The sequence below is a fragment of the Gouania willdenowi genome, chromosome 4 (genome assembly GCF_900634775.1).
Source record: "Gouania willdenowi chromosome 4, fGouWil2.1, whole genome shotgun sequence".
NCBI classification, from domain to species: Eukaryota; Metazoa; Chordata; class Actinopteri; order Blenniiformes; family Gobiesocidae; genus Gouania; species Gouania willdenowi.
Genome location: NC_041047.1, coordinates 24,178,178 through 24,198,248, shown reverse-complemented (window position 1 = coordinate 24,198,248; position 20,071 = coordinate 24,178,178). Strand labels below are relative to the sequence as shown.

Below are 20,071 nucleotides of genomic sequence, written 5' to 3'. Positions count from 1 at the left end.
AGCAGGATCGGAGCACAAAGTAGCCTTATACGCAGACGATTTACTCTTGTTCATCTCTAACCCTGCGAAATCGATGCCTGGTATATTGTCAATTTTGGAAAACTTTGGCACAATATCCGGATACAAGATCAACTTCTCAAAGAGTACACTGTTCCCAATTAACTCAAAAGCCAAACAGAACATACATACTCTCAACTCCCTGCCATTTAAAATATCAGACCGATTTAAATATCTAGGGATAAATATTACTGAAAATCATCCTGACCTATTTAAACATAATTTTTTGAAGCTGTATGACCATACAATATGTAACTTTGACAAGTGGGCTAATCTTCCAATCTCCCTTGCGGGTCGAATTAATATTGTGAGAATGACTATTTTACCAAGATATTTATTTCTCTTTCAGTGTATCCCTATTTTTATTAACAAATCATTTTTTGACAAATTAGATGCAGCCATATCTAAATTTATCTGGAATAAGAAACCTCCAAGAATTAAAAAAACATTTCTACAGAGACCTAAAACATTTGGGGGTATGGGATTGCCTTGCTTTCGCCTCTATTACTGGTCTGGTAACATTCGCTCTATGTCTTTTTGGTTCCACACAGAGGGGGCTGAATGGGCTAAGATGGAAAATCTAAATGACTCCCCCTTCCTCTTTAGCAGCAGTACTTTTTTCTACTCTGCCAACGCCAAAAATAAAGATGAAAAACCCAATTATTTCACACTCTATAAAAATTTGGTCCCAAATCCGGAAGCACTTTGGCTGGCAGAAATGTTCGCCACTAATGCCAATAATAAATAATCATTCATTCCCCCCCTCACTTTCCGATAAGTCGTTTCACAAATGGTATTTACAGGGTCTTCGGACAATCAATGACTTATATATCGACAACATTTTTGCCTCATTCCAGCAAATAAAAGAGAAATTTAATATCCCCAACACAGACCACTTTAGGTATTTACAAATCCGAAATTTTATTAAAAAGACATTTCCATCCTTCCCAAACAAACCTTTGGTTTCTCCAATGGACTCACTGTTATTGCCTGAACCACAGACTAAAAAGGCGATCTCTAAGATTCACGATAATTTAACACAAATGGACTGCACAACAACACTAGACCACCTAAGAGAGGCTTGGATGGAGGATCTGGGAGTGGAAATCACAGAGAATCAATGGAAAAGAGCACAAGAATTTGTCCACTCTTCTTCTGTATGTGCCAGACATGGACTGATACAGTTCAAAATTCTACACAGACTACACTTATCTAAGCTACGACTGTCAAAGATGTTCCCTACAGTCGATCCTCTGTGTGACAGATGTGGACAGGCCCCAGCTTCCTTGGCACATATGTTCTGGAACTGCCCGAGACTTTGTAACTACTGGGTTAATGTTTTTAAAACTTTATCTAGCGTTCTTAATATTCGACTCGAGCCAGACCCAGTGTTGGCTGTATTTGGGGTTAAAGCTACAACAACAATTTTATCAAAGAACCAATACAATGTGATACGATATGTGACGCTGTTAGCCCGAAGGATGATATTACTAAATTGGAAGCAGAAAAACCCACCAGCACATCCAGCGCTACTTAGGGAGGTGATGAATCTGTTACAATTAGAAAAGATCAAATTCTCAGTCAGAGGTAACATATCAAAATTTCAGGAGATATGGCAACCCTTTATCGACTATTTTGAAAAATCCAAATTGTAAATGACAGTGATTCAAATTTTTTATTGTATTTTCTTCTATTATTTTTATTTATTTTTTTTTTTTTTTTATTGGGGGGAGGGGGGTATACTTTGTACTTTTCATTGTTAAAAAAGAGAACAAAAAAGAAACATGCATATTTGTGTAAGAAATGTTGATGTGATGTAAATTTCAATAAACAGATGTTTGAAAAAAAAAAAAAAAAAAAAAAAAAAAAAAAAAAAAAAAAAAAAAAAAAGAATGTGAACGTCATTGATTTTGTCTATTTTATGTTTGCATAATGATGCAACAAGAGGTTTTAAGGTTTACAATTCCACTGTGAATATTAAAACTTGTATCGTAACCTTAGCCGTAAAAATCTCTGGATTACTACACAAGTTCACTCAAATGACTATTATTTCATTATTCTGTCAGTGTATTAAATAATGCCTGGATTTGAACAGTCCTTGTGCACTTTGACATGAGTGCTGCCTGTTAGTATAAAACCTTTTCAATTTGTTGCTTTCATGAGTCTAACTAGATTCTTTGGTTTTCTATTTCTGTTCTGTTGAATCTCCTGCTTCACTCTATAGCTCTGCTCCTGATTGTTGTAGTTTGTTTCCAGTTTTCCCCGTGATATCACCTCACTCCGCGAAACATTACATTTTGACCAGAGGTTTTTTATCTTTCTTTGTGAAACCCAGGGCTTGATTTGGGATCTAGCTGTGTTGACAAATAAAAGGTAAGCACACAATTTATTTAAGTTTTCTGCTGTGCTGCTGATTCAAAAGAGGAGTTATGGTGTAAAAGTTTGCAAATATTTTGTGATTTTACGCTGTCCTTGGTGCTGAAACATGGCAGATTTGACAGCTGTCATGAAGATTGAGAGAAGGATGCGCTCCGTAACGGGCGATTGTCCTTGCTTTTTTAACGCTGATTTATCTTTCTTTTATCAAACATTGAGGTTAATTGGTTGTTTGTGTTCACGTGATATTATTGGGCCATTTAGTTAGCAAAAGGTGCTTTAAAAAATGTATTCCCTGACATCTGTGTCTCTCTCTTACTGCCGGAACATGATTTACAAATTAAGCACTGTATTGTTTTGCCACAACTTCCAGTCTGTGATCACAGAAGTGACTTTGGCAGTATGTTGGGGGTAAAATCAAGAAATCCCAGTAAGAATAAAGTTAACACTTTTATGCATTAATGGTAACCCACATCGAACAATTCTTTGTGAAAAACCAAGTGTTTACAGCATATGAGGAGTTTGTGGGGGGCATAGTTTTCCCAAATTAATTTGAAAAACTCGAATTCTTAATATAATGTACTTAATACACAAATGTTTCAAGTGCCATAAAACACAGTGATTGTACAAAATATATATGAATTCATTTGTTTTTCTTTGAGCGTTAAGATGCGCCATGTATGATGTGCACTGGTGTGTGACGTTGGTGTGTAAAAGATAAATAAACTGAGGCGTCCATCCTGGCGTTCCGAGAACATAAGTTGTGTGTTTTTTGGCGCTTGAGTCATGTGACTTGGTTTTTCTTCTGTTGCACAATTCCTCTTCACAATGTAAATAGTGACGTAACACTGTGCCCAGCAGTTCATGTATGGTACTGCAGAAAACATGATTGATTTTATCATGATTTTACAACATTAATCTAAAAATGAGGATTTTTAAGACGCGGTCAAGCTCACAGAGCTAAATAAAAAAGTAAGAAGAAATCAGGGCAGAGCTGCTTTTTTCTTGTAAATAGGATGTTACATTTTTTTTTTTTTTTTTTTTTTTTTTTATCGCAGTTTTATTGTGTTTTGGACTAAATATGGGATTCATTTGATTTTTGAATGTCTTGGGAAGATTTTGAGACCACTTTGGATGGAATATATATATTCAGCCATTTTTTTTCTTCACAGTTTGACAACATAAATGACAGTGTTTGCCTTGATTGTTGTGTCTTAGAATGGTTTCTATGGTTAAAAACTGAAGATTCTAAGCTTTCAAACGGTATATGATACTTGTGATATGTCACTGTATTTGAGAAGCTAGGGTAGGTAATTAACTCCAGATACAGTTTTTAAGTTATTGGTTGAAATTGTCTTTATGTCCTGACAGAAATGAAGATCTTTTGTGCTCTGAAAAAGGTTTAGTGTTTACTTACCGCTGAATGAGACATGAGACGACGTGGTTTCTACACAATACAAGCAATGAGCTGAGGTCCGCTTTTGGAGCACCCGGCGTTCGTGCATGTGAGTGAGAGGCGTGGCTTTAGAGGGAGCACAGAGAGGAGGGGGCGGGTAAAAGCGGAGCACTTGGAGGATGCTACTTTCATAATCATGCTAGTTTTCGAAAACTACCTACCTAAGTTTTACATGCATTTTGACCCGTGTTCAGGACGGTGGACGTTACGACGCGTGAACGCAAACTTTTGTCATCAACATTATCAAATATGTTACAAATAATTTTTGCATTATTGTATATGTTACACATGATACACATTGTGGTTGGCGTGAATCTCGAAACGGTATATATATTTAATTCTATTTTTTCTTTTGCCCCCCTGGCAAGAATCTCAAACTCCGCCTCTGGTTTACAGTGGAGCTAAAAACAAACTTTTGAGCGGCAATTTCAACCTTTTACACCTTTTTTGAGCAAATGATCTTCAATTTATTGATCAATGAGGCCTACACTATGTCTTTATCTGATCAAATATTATTGTCTCCAGCAGCTTTAAATTTTATAAACATGCTTTCACTTCTGTTGGGGTTTTGCTTATTAATCTCCTTACATGCGTTTACTTCATACTGACCCAGCTCTTGCTCCATGTGTATCTCTGGCCGGTGAATGTTCAGGGGGCATCTTCGCTGTAGCAGCACAGATCGTGATGAGTAGTTTGGACAAAAGGAGAGCAGAGGCAGAATGAGCAAAGAATCAATAAGAGAGAACAAGACTTTTGCTGCTCCCCTTTTTTCATCTTACTCACAAGCGTCTCTCTTTTGTATTTAATCTCTCTCGGCAGGAGATTCTTCTGTTCTGCTGCTGTTATCTCCGCGAGAGTGTCACTTTGTTGGTAATTAAACTAACTGCTTGAATCAGTGATACAGAGTTAGATAAAAACTTACCCAGTCTTCCTCCTTCCACAGCTATTTTTCAGCAGCTATAAGATGAAACTACTGTAGCTATAGCCTCTGCAGGAGAAGTGTCTTGTATTTTTGCTTTGGGAAAGCCAATGAAGAAAAAAGAAGGTACAGCATGACAAAAGTGGAAAGAGAGGAGAAGGAAAAGAGAGGGACGTGGAGCTAAAAGCAGAGGGTAAAATGGCGTAAAATGCTGAGCACTTGGCGTGCATGTCGTGGGGTATCAGGGGGAGTATTTGGTGGCTGGGAGCCAGTATGAGTGAGATGAGGGGAGGCGAGTCTGCAGAGCCAATAAATTACACGCCTTCAAGCCCCACTTTACATTAATGGAATGTGCAGCGCTGCTTTTTCCAGTCGGCCACTGAGATTAAAGAGTAGGGAAATGGCTGTGGACAGGTTGTCCCCAGCCCAGGACTGTCTGAGTTACAAGCCTGAAGAAACTCACACATACACACACAAAACCGTCAACAAGACATTTTTAACAGTGTTTTTCCTTCAATCTGATGTCACAGAAAAAATTGCAAACAAACTCCAACAAAAATGGTGTCAAATGAATGAATCACTGTCCTCCTTGTCTGGTGAAGATATCACAAATCACGGTAGGAATAAAGAATCAGAATCAGAGAAACTTTATTAATCCCCAAGGGGTAATTAGAAAAGCAAACATATGTGACATATCTAAAAAATGATAATAATAATAAATACATTTTTTAAAAAAAACACTAAAAAGGAGCATGACTACACAAAGAAAATGTGTAAATAAGAGATAAGGTGCAAAAATATATAATAATAATACTAATAATAATAATAATAAATAAAAGTATATATGTAAATAGATTTATTTCATTATTTTTTTTAGGTCCATGCCAGGCCAGCTGCCAGATAATTGGTCAAACAAGTCAGATTATTTTAACCCTTTAGGGAGAAAGGTCGAGTAATGAATTAATCTGTTTACGGGACTCCACATCCCACAATGCCATGCACAAAAATGTCAAAAAACTTAGTGTTTACGGTGGAGATAAAAAACAAACTTTCAAGCGGCAACTTCAACCTTTTTCCTTTCCTTTTTGAGTAAAAAAAATCTGAGGCATATACACTATGATTTTATCTAATGAAAAATTATAGGGCGTAGCACAGCTTTAAAGTTATACATGCACACAAGGGGATTTCGTTTGGTAAATCAATAGTAAAAGTGTGGTTATATCATCCTAAGTCTAAAATGTTATTTTCTAGTTACGATAACCTGGAATCATTGTAGTTGACTAGGTTGGATAAAGTGGGCCAGTTTTTTACAGCCTTTAAAGCCATTACTCCTCCATTCATGTCTCTATTGAACCGTGCCACTGTGGAGCCTCCGCCTGTCTCCTGGTGCCTTTGCACTTGTTTGATGGAATCAGCCGCATCTTGGAGGATTCAATTAAAACGCTGTTGCTTTTCTTAACTACTTCTCGTTGCATGTCTCCTGCCAGACTTTCAAAGTGATTGCACACAATTATTTCAATTAGATGTCAGGAAGTAGTGCCATCATCATCAGACAGTAATCAGGTTCTGGTGGAACAGTGGGAGAATGAACGTGGCAGCTTCTCCTCTTCGCTTTTATTATAGATGGGATCGTTGAGTGTTTTACAGACGTTTCTTAAATTTTCCTTCCGTCTTTCACCATGTGGCGTCCTTTCAGAAATATAAAAAGTGACACTTTTGTGCCCCCCTCATGCCGCTCTCATATCCGTTAATGAATGAACTCCCTTTTGGATGTTTTTCTATGTGATTGAGTGAGACACAAAAGAGGAAGAGACCTCCTGTTGTCTCCAGGACAGAATCAAATAGTGCAGGAAGAGAACAGAAAGGCCTCTGGTTATACTTTCCTTTGAGGAGCATATTAATCCCAGAGTGGATTCATTTCGTTTCACTGAACATTTTAAATGAATTCAAACTATATCCGACACAAATGACACAGATACTTGAATAATGATGTTCACATTAGTTTTCATTTGTAAAACTACTCATTCATTGGATTTCCTTCCCTGCTCTCTTGTTTTATGTATTCTGCTACCTTTTCCGTGTTACTATTCAACATTTAAACGGCAGTAGCTTGGTCCGTAGGGACATGGGTTGGGAACTGGTTGAAGTCCTGGTGCAGACCAAAAAACGGAAGTTGTTCTGGTGAGGGGCCCTTGAGCAAGGCACCAAACCCCAACACTGCTCTGGTGCGCTTCCTTCATAGTAAAAACAGCCTCACTCTGACATCTCTCCAATAATGCATGTCCACAGGTCCTGTTTGTGCATGTGTGTGTGAGAAGCATGTTCCTAAAATAACAGAGTGTAAAAATCTGAATTTACCTTCAGGGATTAATAAAGTATTTCAAATTCAAAATTGAAAAATCTCAGTCCTTTGAAAAATTTCAGTTTTAGTCAGCTGTTTATCCATCCCTGACAAGTGACAAACACCGAGAAAAGCAAGAGGAGGAAAGAGAGATCATTGGCCACAGTTACATGATGTTTTTTTTAAATTTGGAATTACTTATTCCGAATTAAATAATTCCAAATTAAAGTGTTCTGCTTCTTGTTTACATGGAAATAGTAATTCTGAATTGAGGTTTACATGGAAAACGGATTTATTCAGCTTTATTTAATTCCACTTTAGGTCTGGGGGTTGAGAAGAATTCTGATTGGACAGGGGGCGAACATGAGGTATCACATCTAACCTTTTCTTTTCAGCTACAACATAGAAAACCACATAATAGGAACTGTTTTCACTTTCATTTTGATTGTAGTTTTGAAGCAGCAGCTGGACCAGGGGTGGGCAACTCGAGGGCCGGATTCCTGAGACTTTTAGATGTGTCCCTGCTCCAGCACACATGATTTAAATGAATGGCTTGTTATCGTGGCTGCGTCCTGTCTCCTTACTATCCACCCCAGAAGTGTTTAAGTCACGCCGGGATAAAGAGCATCCAAGTTCTCTTTAAGCTTAGGAAAAGAGGCTCAATGCTTCCTTTTTTACCTCCTTTAGCCTAGGAAACACTGATGCATCTTTTACCAAAGGAGATGAGATCATGCTGACCCACAATTCCTTGCGGCGCCAACATTTCAAGGGAAACGCACACCCGAGCGCTTACGGAAATTCACGATGACCGTACCAATGCAATAATATGCCTTGAACAACTTTAAATAAATAATCTAAAACGCATATCTTATTATATATAAGACATATTATCAGATTATTACTGACATTAAACAGACACTGTGGTTCTAGAAAAAGGGATCAGAGGCATTTTTAGCCACATTATGTTTTATTCAACATAATTCATATTTGTGAGTGTGAGCAACCATTCTCAATGTGACATTCTTTTAGTTTCACTTTTGTTCCTCGTAGCCTAGTAGCCTCTTTTCCTTTGATTTATGTTCAAATCGTGTGATTTTTTAGATTATTTTCAGGGGAAAGTGTTATAAATGTGCTTTTAGTCCATTTTTAGTTTTTTCACCACTGCAGACGTCACGGCCGTCAGATTATTACGTCACCTAGTGGAAGTGCATCTGATTGTCAAAACAAATGTGATGGCCTGGTCCTTATTCCTCTCCTAACACCTTTCCATAACCCTGTGACGTCATCCATGGGGTTATGGAAAAGTTGATAGGAAATGAGATAGGAGGGACTATTCGGACGCAGCCTATCATGCTTCTGCAGAGCTTGATGACAACCCACTGGTTTCAACCAGGTGTGTTGGAGCAGGGACACATTTAAAAGTCTCAGGAATGTGGCCCTCGAGGACTGGCGTTGCCCACCCCTGATAGACAAGCACATGGTTTCACTTTCGTCATCTGAGTAGTATAAGGGAGATAGAGTAGCGGAGAAGGAAGGCAGAAGAACGTAGTTTGGTCAATCAAAGCCAGCAGTTAATGCAACGGCTGCTCTGACCCCACTTTACTGAAACTTTATGGTGATCCGCGCTTCATTAGAAGCTCTGTGTGAGGTGCAAGGCTTCATGTACAGATGAAGTCTGTTCCGTTTGCCGATGTCTGTGTGTATGCTAATTCTGTGTGTCCGTGTGAATGTCCGCATGTTAATGCTTTCGTCCATCCAGTCTTTTCACTATATCCATGTCTTTTAAAGCTCTAATTAGATGAATACTCTCGGCTCGAGTCCAGGCGGCCATTTTGGATTATGTCGTCATCAGCACGTCATTGTGACAGCATGAGCATGCGCAGAATGACCAGAATTAAGTCAAAGCGGAATTAGGCATTTACAAGACCGAGGAATTATTTAATTCGGAATTAAAATCAGAATAAACCAGCCACCTATTTTAGATTTAAGTTTAATTCAGAAATAGCTTTTTCATTTGGAATTACGTTTTTACATAGTCAACTTAAAGAGGATTTACCTTTTATTCTGATTAAGTGGGATTTAAAGTTCTCATGTAAATGAGGCCATGGAACACTAACACAAACGTAAATGTTTAATTTGTATGAGAAAATAAAAAGATACTTTAACTATGTCAGGATGGGCCCAGACCAGCATTCTAATATAAACCCAATATGATGAGGAAACAGCCCACTTTTGGTGTCATGTGCCCTTTAATCTTTGTGAGTCCATTGTGACTCCATTGTTTAAGTGAGTGGTGAAGGTCATTTTTTGATGTGAGCAATATGAGCAGCCGTGTAGGTGCAACAAAACTCTACTTTACTAGATCACAATTACACGTAATTTTTGTAAACCTGATTTTTGGACTACCAGCATTTGTTTCGACATGAAGTTAGTGGAGTGGTCAACGGTGTTGTCCTGTTTATGTCAGCCACTGAGAAGTGGGTACGGGGCAAAGACCTGATGGATCCAGGCCACACAACACAAACAGTTTCCAAATATGTTGATGTGTCCTACCCAGCGTAGCAACTTTGTCGCAAAATTTAGCACCATTTTAGGTTGGTGCAAATGAATTTGTTTAGGAAAAATGACAATTGTAAACTTTTTTATTTAGTTTTATTTTTTTGAATACAAAAGAGGATTGTTCTAAAATATATATGTTTAAAATTAATAGTGAACAATATAACTGTTCTTGTGTGAGACTTAAAAAGAAAAATGATTGTTGTAGGAAAAGAAAACTGTCAGAGCATTTGCGTCTTTAGTTATCGAGAAATCTTATTAATAACCACATGTTTACATGTAAGCTGAAAAGTCCCCTTTTTGCCTCCATCATGCGTATCAGTCTTGGGCCAGCTCTGTTGTAGCGTAGAAATCTACAAAACAATATTGTCCCTGTGAAAAAGAACGACATGCTGTGCCTGCACATGTTATTGCATTTTTATCAGGTAGAGTTCAAAAGTTGAGCTGATATGTTTGTAACAGTACGCTCTGTGTTTCTACGGGGACTCCTCTTCTCCATCACTGGAACAAAGAACATGCCTTAGCAGCTCCCAGGGGAACTATATGCTAACAGTGCTAACACAAGAGCTGCTGGGGTTCCTTGTTGAGATAACTGTGGCTTTGCAGGAAGAGACATGCACAGCATAACCAACAACTCACCGCTGCCACTGCGGCATGCAATGCACACACAAGCACCTATTAGGGCTGGATGTGCACAAATGAGGTCAGAAACATCTGTTTTTATATATATTTTATACATATAAAAAGTCATGTTTCAAGACATTGTCAAAGCCCACAAGCTGTTGTGAAAAAACTCAACTCTGTGCAGCACATGCCAAGGCCATGCTGACTTCATGTCTTAGCTGCATCAGTATGCTACAGGCATGTCCAGTATCTACACGCCTTTCTGTTCTCTCCCTTCGTCCATCTCTTCTTTCTGCCTCCGTCTTACCTCCATCTCTTTCTCCGTGCCCACTTGACTGAACACACCCTTTATTCCAGAGACCACCTTATCTTTAAATCATGTGCATTTCTCAGCATTCTCTTTGTGTTCTGATCTTGCTAGTCACTCCTTTAAGTTTTAAATTCCAAATAGATAACATAAAGATGAACCTTTATACCATAAAAATCCAGCCACCATGTTTGTTAGCATAGACCAGGATTTGTGAAAAAAAATTATAATTGTGATGAATCGTTCAAAACCAAAGAGAATGAGCCCACACACACATCTCCCTATTGCCTTGATGAGGCTGAGTGATGCATTTTGATCTGCAATTCCTGGCCCAAATTTCCCGCACAGTCCTGCGACGTGATGTCAAATGATGCTGATGCGCGTTCTTGACGACTTGGAGAGGCATCCACTCTGCCAGAGATAAAGAAGTAGAAGAAGACGACGACTTGGAGACTGGAAGAAAACAAGCACGGTGGGCCAAATTACTGTTTGGTTCCGCGGAGGTCTTGCAGTTAGAGTGCGGATCGGGCCTCATTTTTTTGTCCAAGTCCAACCCAAACTTGACTGAGCAAAACCAAACCCGACAGGCATTTAGATATTTATATCCAAGTCCGACCCGAAACCGACAGTTAAAACCTATTTTTCTTATACAAATCAAATGTTTGTTTTAGTGGTAGGCCTGCTTTTATAACAAATAACTGTTAATGTCAACAGAACAGATCAGCGTACAGGGAAACAAGCAAACGTCAAACACAAACGGCCCTCTTTAAAGTGACTAACGATCTCCTCCTCGACACTGACACTGGTTCATTATCAATCCCCCTCCTGCTTGACCTGTCCGCTGAGTTCAACAGCATCAGTCATAACATCATCCTTTGCCGCCTTCAGTCACTTGGCATCTCTGGTACAGCACTCTTCTGGTTCACCTCCTACCTCCCCAACCATCGCCACTTTGTCTCCGTCAAAAATTGCAAATCCCACACTGCCCCATCACCCACGGTGTTCCCCAAGGTTCAGTGCTTGGCCACCTCCTCTTCCCAATCTACATCCTCCCCCTCTGTGAAATAATTTGCCAACATGGACTCAATTTCCACTGTTATGCTGACGACACTCAACTTTACATCTCCACCAAATCCATCACCCCAGTCATCCTCTACAATATCAACAACTGCATCTCTGACATCAAAACCTGGATGGACAATAACTTCCTCAAATTCAACGGCAATAAAACAGAATTCCTCATCACCGGACCCAAATCTCTTCTTCTCTCTGTTCAGAACATCACCCTCCTCGTTGACAGCCACGATGTCACCCCCTCCCCCTCCATATACAACCTTGGCTTCATAATGGACTCCACCCTCTCATTACAGTCAACTCAATTCAACTTTATTTATAAAGCGCAAAATACAACAAAGTCATATCAGTGCACTGAACTAAATAGTCACACATTAAGCACATTCCAAAAACATCCTTCTTTCACCTCCAGAATATTGCCCGCCTCCGTCTCTCCCTCTCCCAGACCACAGCTGAAATTCTCATTCATGCCTTCATCGCCTCCAGACTCGATCATTGTAAAAGCCTTCTTTATGGATTCCCCACCACTTACTTACACAAACTACATAAATCTGCTGCCCGTCTTCTCATCAACAGCTCCATTGGCTCCCTGTGCAATATCGCATTCACTACAGGCTCCTCCTCTTCACCTTTAAGTACTTCCATAACCTGGCCCCTGCCTACCTCACTGACCTCCTCCAACAACATTGACCCACCCGTCATCTCCGCTCTGCCTATGCAGAAGTAGGCAGAGCCATCACCCGCACAAAGCACCAAACCATGGGGGGCCGAGTCTTTGCTGCAGCCCCCCCTGCCCTCTGTAACTCACTCCCGCAACCCATCAAGAATGCAGACTCATTACAGAACTTTATAACACTCCTAAAAATCCACCTTTTTAAACTTGCTTTTCCTTAACCTTCCTTTTACTTTTTTTGTTATTTCTTTATTTTTCTGTATTCTGTAAAGCGATTTTGAGTTCCAAAAAAAGCGCTATATTAAATTGATGTATTATTATTATTATTATTATTATTATTATTATTATTATAAACAGGTGAGAGACCCAGTTAATCTATTTACATAATCCATGTATCAGTAAGTAAGTAAGTATTTTATTTATTATAAAGGGCTTTTCGCAGATAAGATGACAAAGTGCTGTACAGAGCTGTGGGAGAAATTATTACAAGTGTGACATCATAAAATAATAATAAATAGTGAATATACATCATAGGAGCGGCATCATAAAAGGCTAAAAAAAACAATTAAAATCCAAGTAACTAAAAGCTTTTCTGAAAAGCAAAGTCTTCAACAGTTTCTTAAAAGTGTCCACACAGTTGAGCTCCCAGAGAGACTGGTGCAGGTTATTCTCTGGAGTCTGGGGGCCACAGCCTGGAACGCCAAGTCTCCTTGGGTTTTAAATTTAGTTTTTGGGATCTTTAGGAGACCCTGGTCTGAAGACCAAAGACTGCATCCCGAAGTGTCGGAGCACAAGAAGTCCGTGATTTATTGAGAGGCCTGGCCATGTAACGCTCAGAAAGTCAGAACTAAGGTTTTATAGTCTGTTCGAAACTTAACTGGAAGCCAGTGCAGAGTAAAAAAAAATGGGGGTAATGTGGGATGTTCTGGGAGCACCGGTCAAAAGTCTGGCAGCAGCATTCTGCACGATCTGGAGTCTGTTTAGGGTCGACTAATTAAAACGAGTGAAAACAGAATTACAATAGTCAATGCGAGATGATTTAAACTCGTGTATGACCAGTTCGAGATCAGATTTTGCCTCACTTTAGAGATATTTCTCAGGTAATAAAAACAGTTTTTTGTCAGTTGATGACAGTGACCCTCCAATGAAATTGACTGATCAAACACAACCCCAAGGTTTCTGTGGCTGGTTTTCACAGATGAGCCCAGATCACCAAGAGAGTATCAAAGCTAAGGACAATCCATGCTCTTGCGCAGTAAAAGGATTGTATCAACAGTGGATGGCTTCAAAACTGTCCTGCTCTGCTCGATGGTCCTGCCTGCAGCACTGAAGCTGCGCTCACTGTTACTGCTGCTGCAGCTGCAGAAATGCCAAGAACGCTGTGCACAAGGACACTATGTGACCAAACTCGACCAGACCACCAGTTCTAACTATCTGTCTGAACCTAACCCGAGCCGTCGGGTATCGTCATATCCCATTGGGTTTCTGTCGAGCTTCGGTCGTGTATCCATCCTTTACTTGCAGTAAACAGTCACTTGAATGGCGAATAAATAAATAACTGTGACAGCATCAGCTGCTCTGCTGTGAAGAGTTCAAGCGCACTCCTGCGCTAGCTTGGCTGATGTTACCCTAACGGCTGTCGTGTCACTACGGAGTCTTATTTCTCGATCCTGCCCTATGTCCCTTTAAGATAGTGTATATGCTTCTTTTGCTTTTTTATAAACTGCAGATAGAGCCAACTAATTCCACTGCTAATGACTGTCATCATCCACACCCCTTTCTGTTCAACACAAAGGGGGGACATGTGTGGGAATGTCAGTATGTATCAGAGACTCTGCGGGTGTCTGATGGAAGGGAACTGGAGTGTGGATGGAGGGCTTATCATGGGTTATTAGGAGGGTGCATTTAGCATGGAGTGAAGCAAGAGATTTTGTTGATAAAGACACAATAAGTTAGGAAAATGTATATCATGATATTTGTGTTTATTTATTGATTACTGGTATCAGATTTTTGTAAGGAAGGGCAAGCTTGACTTCATTAGGGGGGAAAGATCTAAAAAGATAGGCCAGTGTTGCAACTGACTGAGGGGAAATAGAAAGGGTGATAGGGAGGAGAGAACAAAGAGGGATGAGCGAGAGGCCTTTTTGCTTGAGCTGTCGGTGTAATGTGTTGCAACTATTGTGCGGTGCAGTGAAATCTGCTGTGCCAGTGTGACATATGTATAGATAATATTTATAGGGGCACATCCCAATGCTCAGATACTGTAAAGATTGGAGTGAATAGAGAGAGTAGATGTGTGCCTCCAAGTGTGACAGAGCTTTAAGTTATGTCACAACTGTGTAATGTAGCAGGATTCAATGGTAGTTTTGTGACCAAAAAAGAGCTTTTGGGTAGAATTTCTTCCTGAGAGAAAACTTTCACGAGTACCAAGAACCTTTTTTTAACCTGTGTTTTTATTTTAAAGCTAATGATTATCACAAAGATAGCAGAGAAAGCACATAGGACAATATCTAACAGTCATTTATTACAATAATATGTTAAAAAAAACACTTAAAATATCTTTGTTCCACAAAAAGAAAATACTTTGCTTCTTTGCCTAGAATAGACTGCAGGACATCAGTTCTGGGAGCAGGTTACATAGATGCATAGACAAAAGATTGACAGGGAATAGCTACTATGAATAGTGTAAAACAAACATGTGCAACTGGCAGCGCGGGGGCCACATGCACCACATGACAACTTTTTTGCGGCCCCCAAATTAAACCAAAGAAAAACACACAAATACACAAAACTGCAAAAATACACAAAATGACTCGAAAAATATACAAAATTACAGAAAAACACACAAAACAACAAAAAATACACACAAAAAACAGGAAAACATGAAATGTGGCCCTCAGATCAGACGATTTTATTTTTGTGGTTTGTGATTAAAGTTGCCCATGTCTGCTATTTCAGCATTATCCCTATGGAGATTGTTTCTCTTTGTTATTATTATTTTGACTTCCATCATTTTTTGTCGAATGTAACTCTTTTAGTCTTATTTTACCAATCAGATCGAATACCCCAACGCCTTAAATATTTAGGACAATCCTGCTCTATACTGGTGTTTTTGCCAGTTCCATATGCATCGATCAATTTAGATTTTCCCATTTAATTCAATTCAATTCAACTTTATATATATTTAGCGCAAAATACAACAAAGTCATCTCAAAGTGCTAAACAAAATATAAAGTCCATAGTAAAAAAGAAAGAACCCAACAAGATCCACATGAACAAGTATGTAGCGACAGCGGAACCAGGTTCAGAGGTGGCATTATATATTTAAGAGGGAGGTTAGGTGCTCATGCATTTTTATTTAGTATTTTTATTTTCATACATGTATTCATTTGTATTATATTTAATTTATTATGAATATTATGTATTTGTCTATTTAATACCTTATTTTATTGTTTGTCTGTGTGACAATATCAGCATAAAGCGTTGCATTTTCTCTGGAAACGCAGTTAGTCTAGTGGATCTTTGTAACAAATAGCATAAAGACTTGCCATAGATATACTTGTTGTAAAAAATGACATTAACACTCATTATACCAGCACATTACCACTGCTCATTATTTACCCATCAACTTAATAGATTATCATCAGGCATGATTGAGTCCACCAAAATCTGAGCAATTACTGGACATGACACAAATGTATAATGGCCTCTGTCATCCAAAATGTCTTTGTGTTTGCAGTGTTGGGCAAGCTACTTTCAAAATGTAATACATTACATATTAGTAGTTACTGTCATTTAAAAGTAATTAATTACATTACAATATTACTGTCTCTGAATTGTAATGCGTTACACTACTTTTGAGTTACTTTCACACAAAAAAAACACAGAAGTATGACTAGCATTCTAAAATGCTAAAATATAGTTTATTGCAGCTGATTATATATCCAGTGGAGGGTGATGTGGTATAGCATAATGCCTAACAACTTAATATAATAGGCACAGTGAAGGCTCATGGCACAATATAATAAGTAACAATGACCGCAGAATCACAAAAGCAGACAAAGTTAAAGTTTCGTAAGTTATGATAAAGATATCTTAAAGGATTAATATTTAAAGTCTAGGCCTATTCATATGAAACACAATAGAGCTAGAAACAACTATAATGTAACCTATAGCTTTATGACATGACAAGACTTTTTTAGTGCACTGTTTTTTTGTGTTGCTAACATGTAAATTCTAACACTATTTTCCATGAGCGCTCAATACAAACCAGTCAAGAAGATAACATGACCACCAGTCAAAGTGTTACACTATTTTATATAGGCAGGCAAACCAGTCACGAGATAACGACCAAATTGATGACGGCGGCGGAGGCTCCGATCAGCTCTGCTGTTGTTTTTAGCTCCAATCTAGCGGTATTTCTACTGTGGATGTCTCTACAAAAAACACTTCTTAAACAAAAACTTCTACATCGCACATTTAAAGTCATACCGCAGACTTTGTGACCTAAAGAGTTGACCCAGAAGTTCCAATTTCAACTACTGTCTGCAAACACAATCAAAAGATTACACAGCGTGCATTTAAGAGCAGGAATCTGATCTGTATGAGTCTCAGTCTCAGCCATACGGCACCGTGCCAGAATAATTTAAGCCCTACCGCTATTAGCGTTATGTCGCTGTTTGTAATAATAACGCCGGCATTTCGACTGTTGACAGAGGCTACATATCATCCACCACATGCTCTGCCACCAGTCTTCTCACTTCTCTTGGTTCAAGTAGCACAGCAGACCAAGAGAAACTTAATATCCGTTGCTTTGTCCTCTGCTCTCTTTCTCTTCGCTGCGCCTTCATCTCTCTCTGTCAACTTGGTGTTATTGTGGCACTGGTCCAGGTGTTTCCTCAAGTTTCTGGTGCTGTTCTTCACATCTCAGGTTAAAATTCCGTTGTAACGCGCTTTACTGAGATTTGTAACGAGTATGATATTACCGAAATGTTATTAGCAATGCGTTACATTACTGCGTTACAGCAAAAAGTAATACATTGCGTTACTCCCAACTCTGTTTGTTTGTCTGCTTAACTGAATGTCACAGGAGTTTCTATGTTTTCACAGCAACAGTTATGAATCAGCATGACGTCTTGTCACAAAGCACGCTTCACACTACAACTGTTTTCACAGGCACAGTGGGATTACCAATGGGTATCATTTAGTGATGGACTTTAGATGAAAAAATGATTGCACTCATCTCACACACACACACACACACACACACACACACACACTACAAAGTATAGAACCAAGTCTCACTTATTTGGCCATTGGTAATTTCCTGCGACGCATCTGCACAGCACATGAATCGTGATAAGGTTGAAGGATACGAATCTAGACAGCCTTGCACGCTATGATTAATTCATTTCATATTCCGCTCACCTAGAATGAATTTGCAGTTCATATTTAATATCCCTTTGCTTTCTCAAATGATTGCAACATGATTATGAAAAGGACACACAGTACGTTTGCATCTAGGGGTCGCGAGAGAAAGAGAACGAGACAAAATCAAATTATGTATTTTGTAATTTGCATTGTTAAGACTCTGTGTGGTCTGCACTAATAGTATTGTTGTGTTAAATTAGTCGAAATAGAAAACAAATTTAGATTGAGCAGGCCTATTAGCGAGAGGATGTGAGATGGCGAGAGAAGAAGAAAACAAGTTCACAGGAGCTCAAGAATAAACACTATTAGTCTTTCTTCTTCCTTTTCTTCTTTTTTCATGTAAGAACCAGGACATATTTCCACTAATTAGTTGGACCTCTGTCATATGTTATTTATTAGTCTTTAGCTGTTGAAGCAGGCAGGATGAAAGAGAAGAAAAAAGAGTGGAAACTAGAGATAGTTAATGCCTCACAGGCAACATTATTATAATATTAAAATAATTATTGTTCGTAATTGGAGTGTTTAATTAACCTTTTTTTGGAGGTCACAGTGTTCAATGTGTTGTGTCAGAAATAGTTTAGCAAACATATTAATCCATTAACTATGGTATTTCACCCAAAACTTTTTTCATCTTATTCCTGGGGCCGCTACTTCCTGACTGTGCATGAAACCTCTTGTTTAATCAATACTTGTTAAGTTGTGCTGCCGGCTCATCTAGCTTTATTATACTTCCACCAACTTCCACTTGTAACTTCTCACAACAAGCGTCCTGATACAGGACAGATGCTTACAATCAACAGAGAACTAAAACTCCTGTTTCCCCGTCAGTGTTATGCTAACCTTATCAAATAGCTCATCACTAACAGCTATTTCTTCCATCTACGAATTATGCTCCTATTAGCTGGTTTCTAATGTTTGTCTGGTTAGTTACTTTCTGTGTGCCCGATGGTAAATCTACTGTACTACAATGATGTCACGCTAGGCTAAATAGGTTTAATACTACCTCAATCTACTAAAATCCACATTTTAGAGGGGATTGTGCAACTTTGTGACCTGGGTCACTCAGTGGACTACCAACAAGATTATACGACGCGTCGATGATACAAAATCTGTTATTACTGATTATGTCGACTAATCATTGCAGCTTTAAGAGTTATAATGTTCCTTGTTTTCCAGTCACAAAAAGTGTCACTCAAAACCAAGCTCTCAAAAGTGAAGAAATAATCAGTATTGTACCAATCTGTGTACCCTTCGTTCTTTGGTTATTACCTTTTAAAACCAAATCAAAATAACAAATGAAAAATGTGGTTACAAAACAAAAAACCAGATAAGCAGCGTTATTCTGTATTTTTTTTTTTTTTAATTTGTTCTGTTTGTGTGACAGGGAAATTAGAGCGAGAACTGAAGTCCGCTGCACCTGGTTTCCCTCCCCAGGTCCTGGACCAGGTCTCTTCCTGTTTAGGATTTATTTCAACAGTTTTCTGGTCCTGCTCATGTTTTCATTCAGTCTGTGGATGTTTTAGCTCGTAAAAAGCTGCTCACGTTTATGTTTTGTTTCACGGGGTTACGATCCAAATTGTTTCCAAATAAACTGGTGACTGACTTTCGACTGTGAGGCTGGTGTGAGGAACAATAGATGTTAGAACTTCTACCATTTATCACGTTTGCAAAAACAATTACATTTTTTTTGAGGGCAGTAAAATGTCTAATTTATAAATACAGCTAAAGGCAGCCGTTAGCCGTTGATCTCAAGAAACGAGGAGCACCAGTAGATTCATTACACCACTTTTGGTTCCAGCATGTTTTATGTAACATCCATTTTTGGGTTTTGATTTATTTATGTATTAATAACGTTTCAATTCACCAGTAATGTGAGTTGGCAGATATTCACAGATTCGGACTTCCAGCATCAATAAGTCTTTAACGAAACAGCATCGACACACACATTACGCCTCAGCCATCAGTGTGAGGTGGACAACGTGATACAAGATCATTTTTTATCAAACGCAAAATGGTCGTTCTGTGTGGTGAGATTAAAACATGAAGCTCTCGTCCTAGTTTCCCTGTAAATATCCAAATGTCACACAAACGGAACCAGATTTAATTTCAAAACAGAAAAACGCTGCTTTTTTGGTTTTCGTTTTTTTTTGTTTTCCTGTTTCTGGTTTTAAATTAATAAAACAAAACAAAAAAAAAAATAATCAGTTTTTTTTTATTTTTCTATTTGGTTTTTAAACTAAATATTCAAAGAATGAAAG

General features: G+C 38.6%; 1 protein-coding gene across 2 annotated transcripts in view; it reads left to right on the top strand.

The window, feature by feature from the left end:
- Window positions 1-20,071, top strand: part of dab1a (DAB adaptor protein 1a) — a 368,477-nt gene that overhangs the window by 174,121 nt on the left and 174,285 nt on the right. The gene's annotated exons all lie outside the window — the stretch shown is intronic.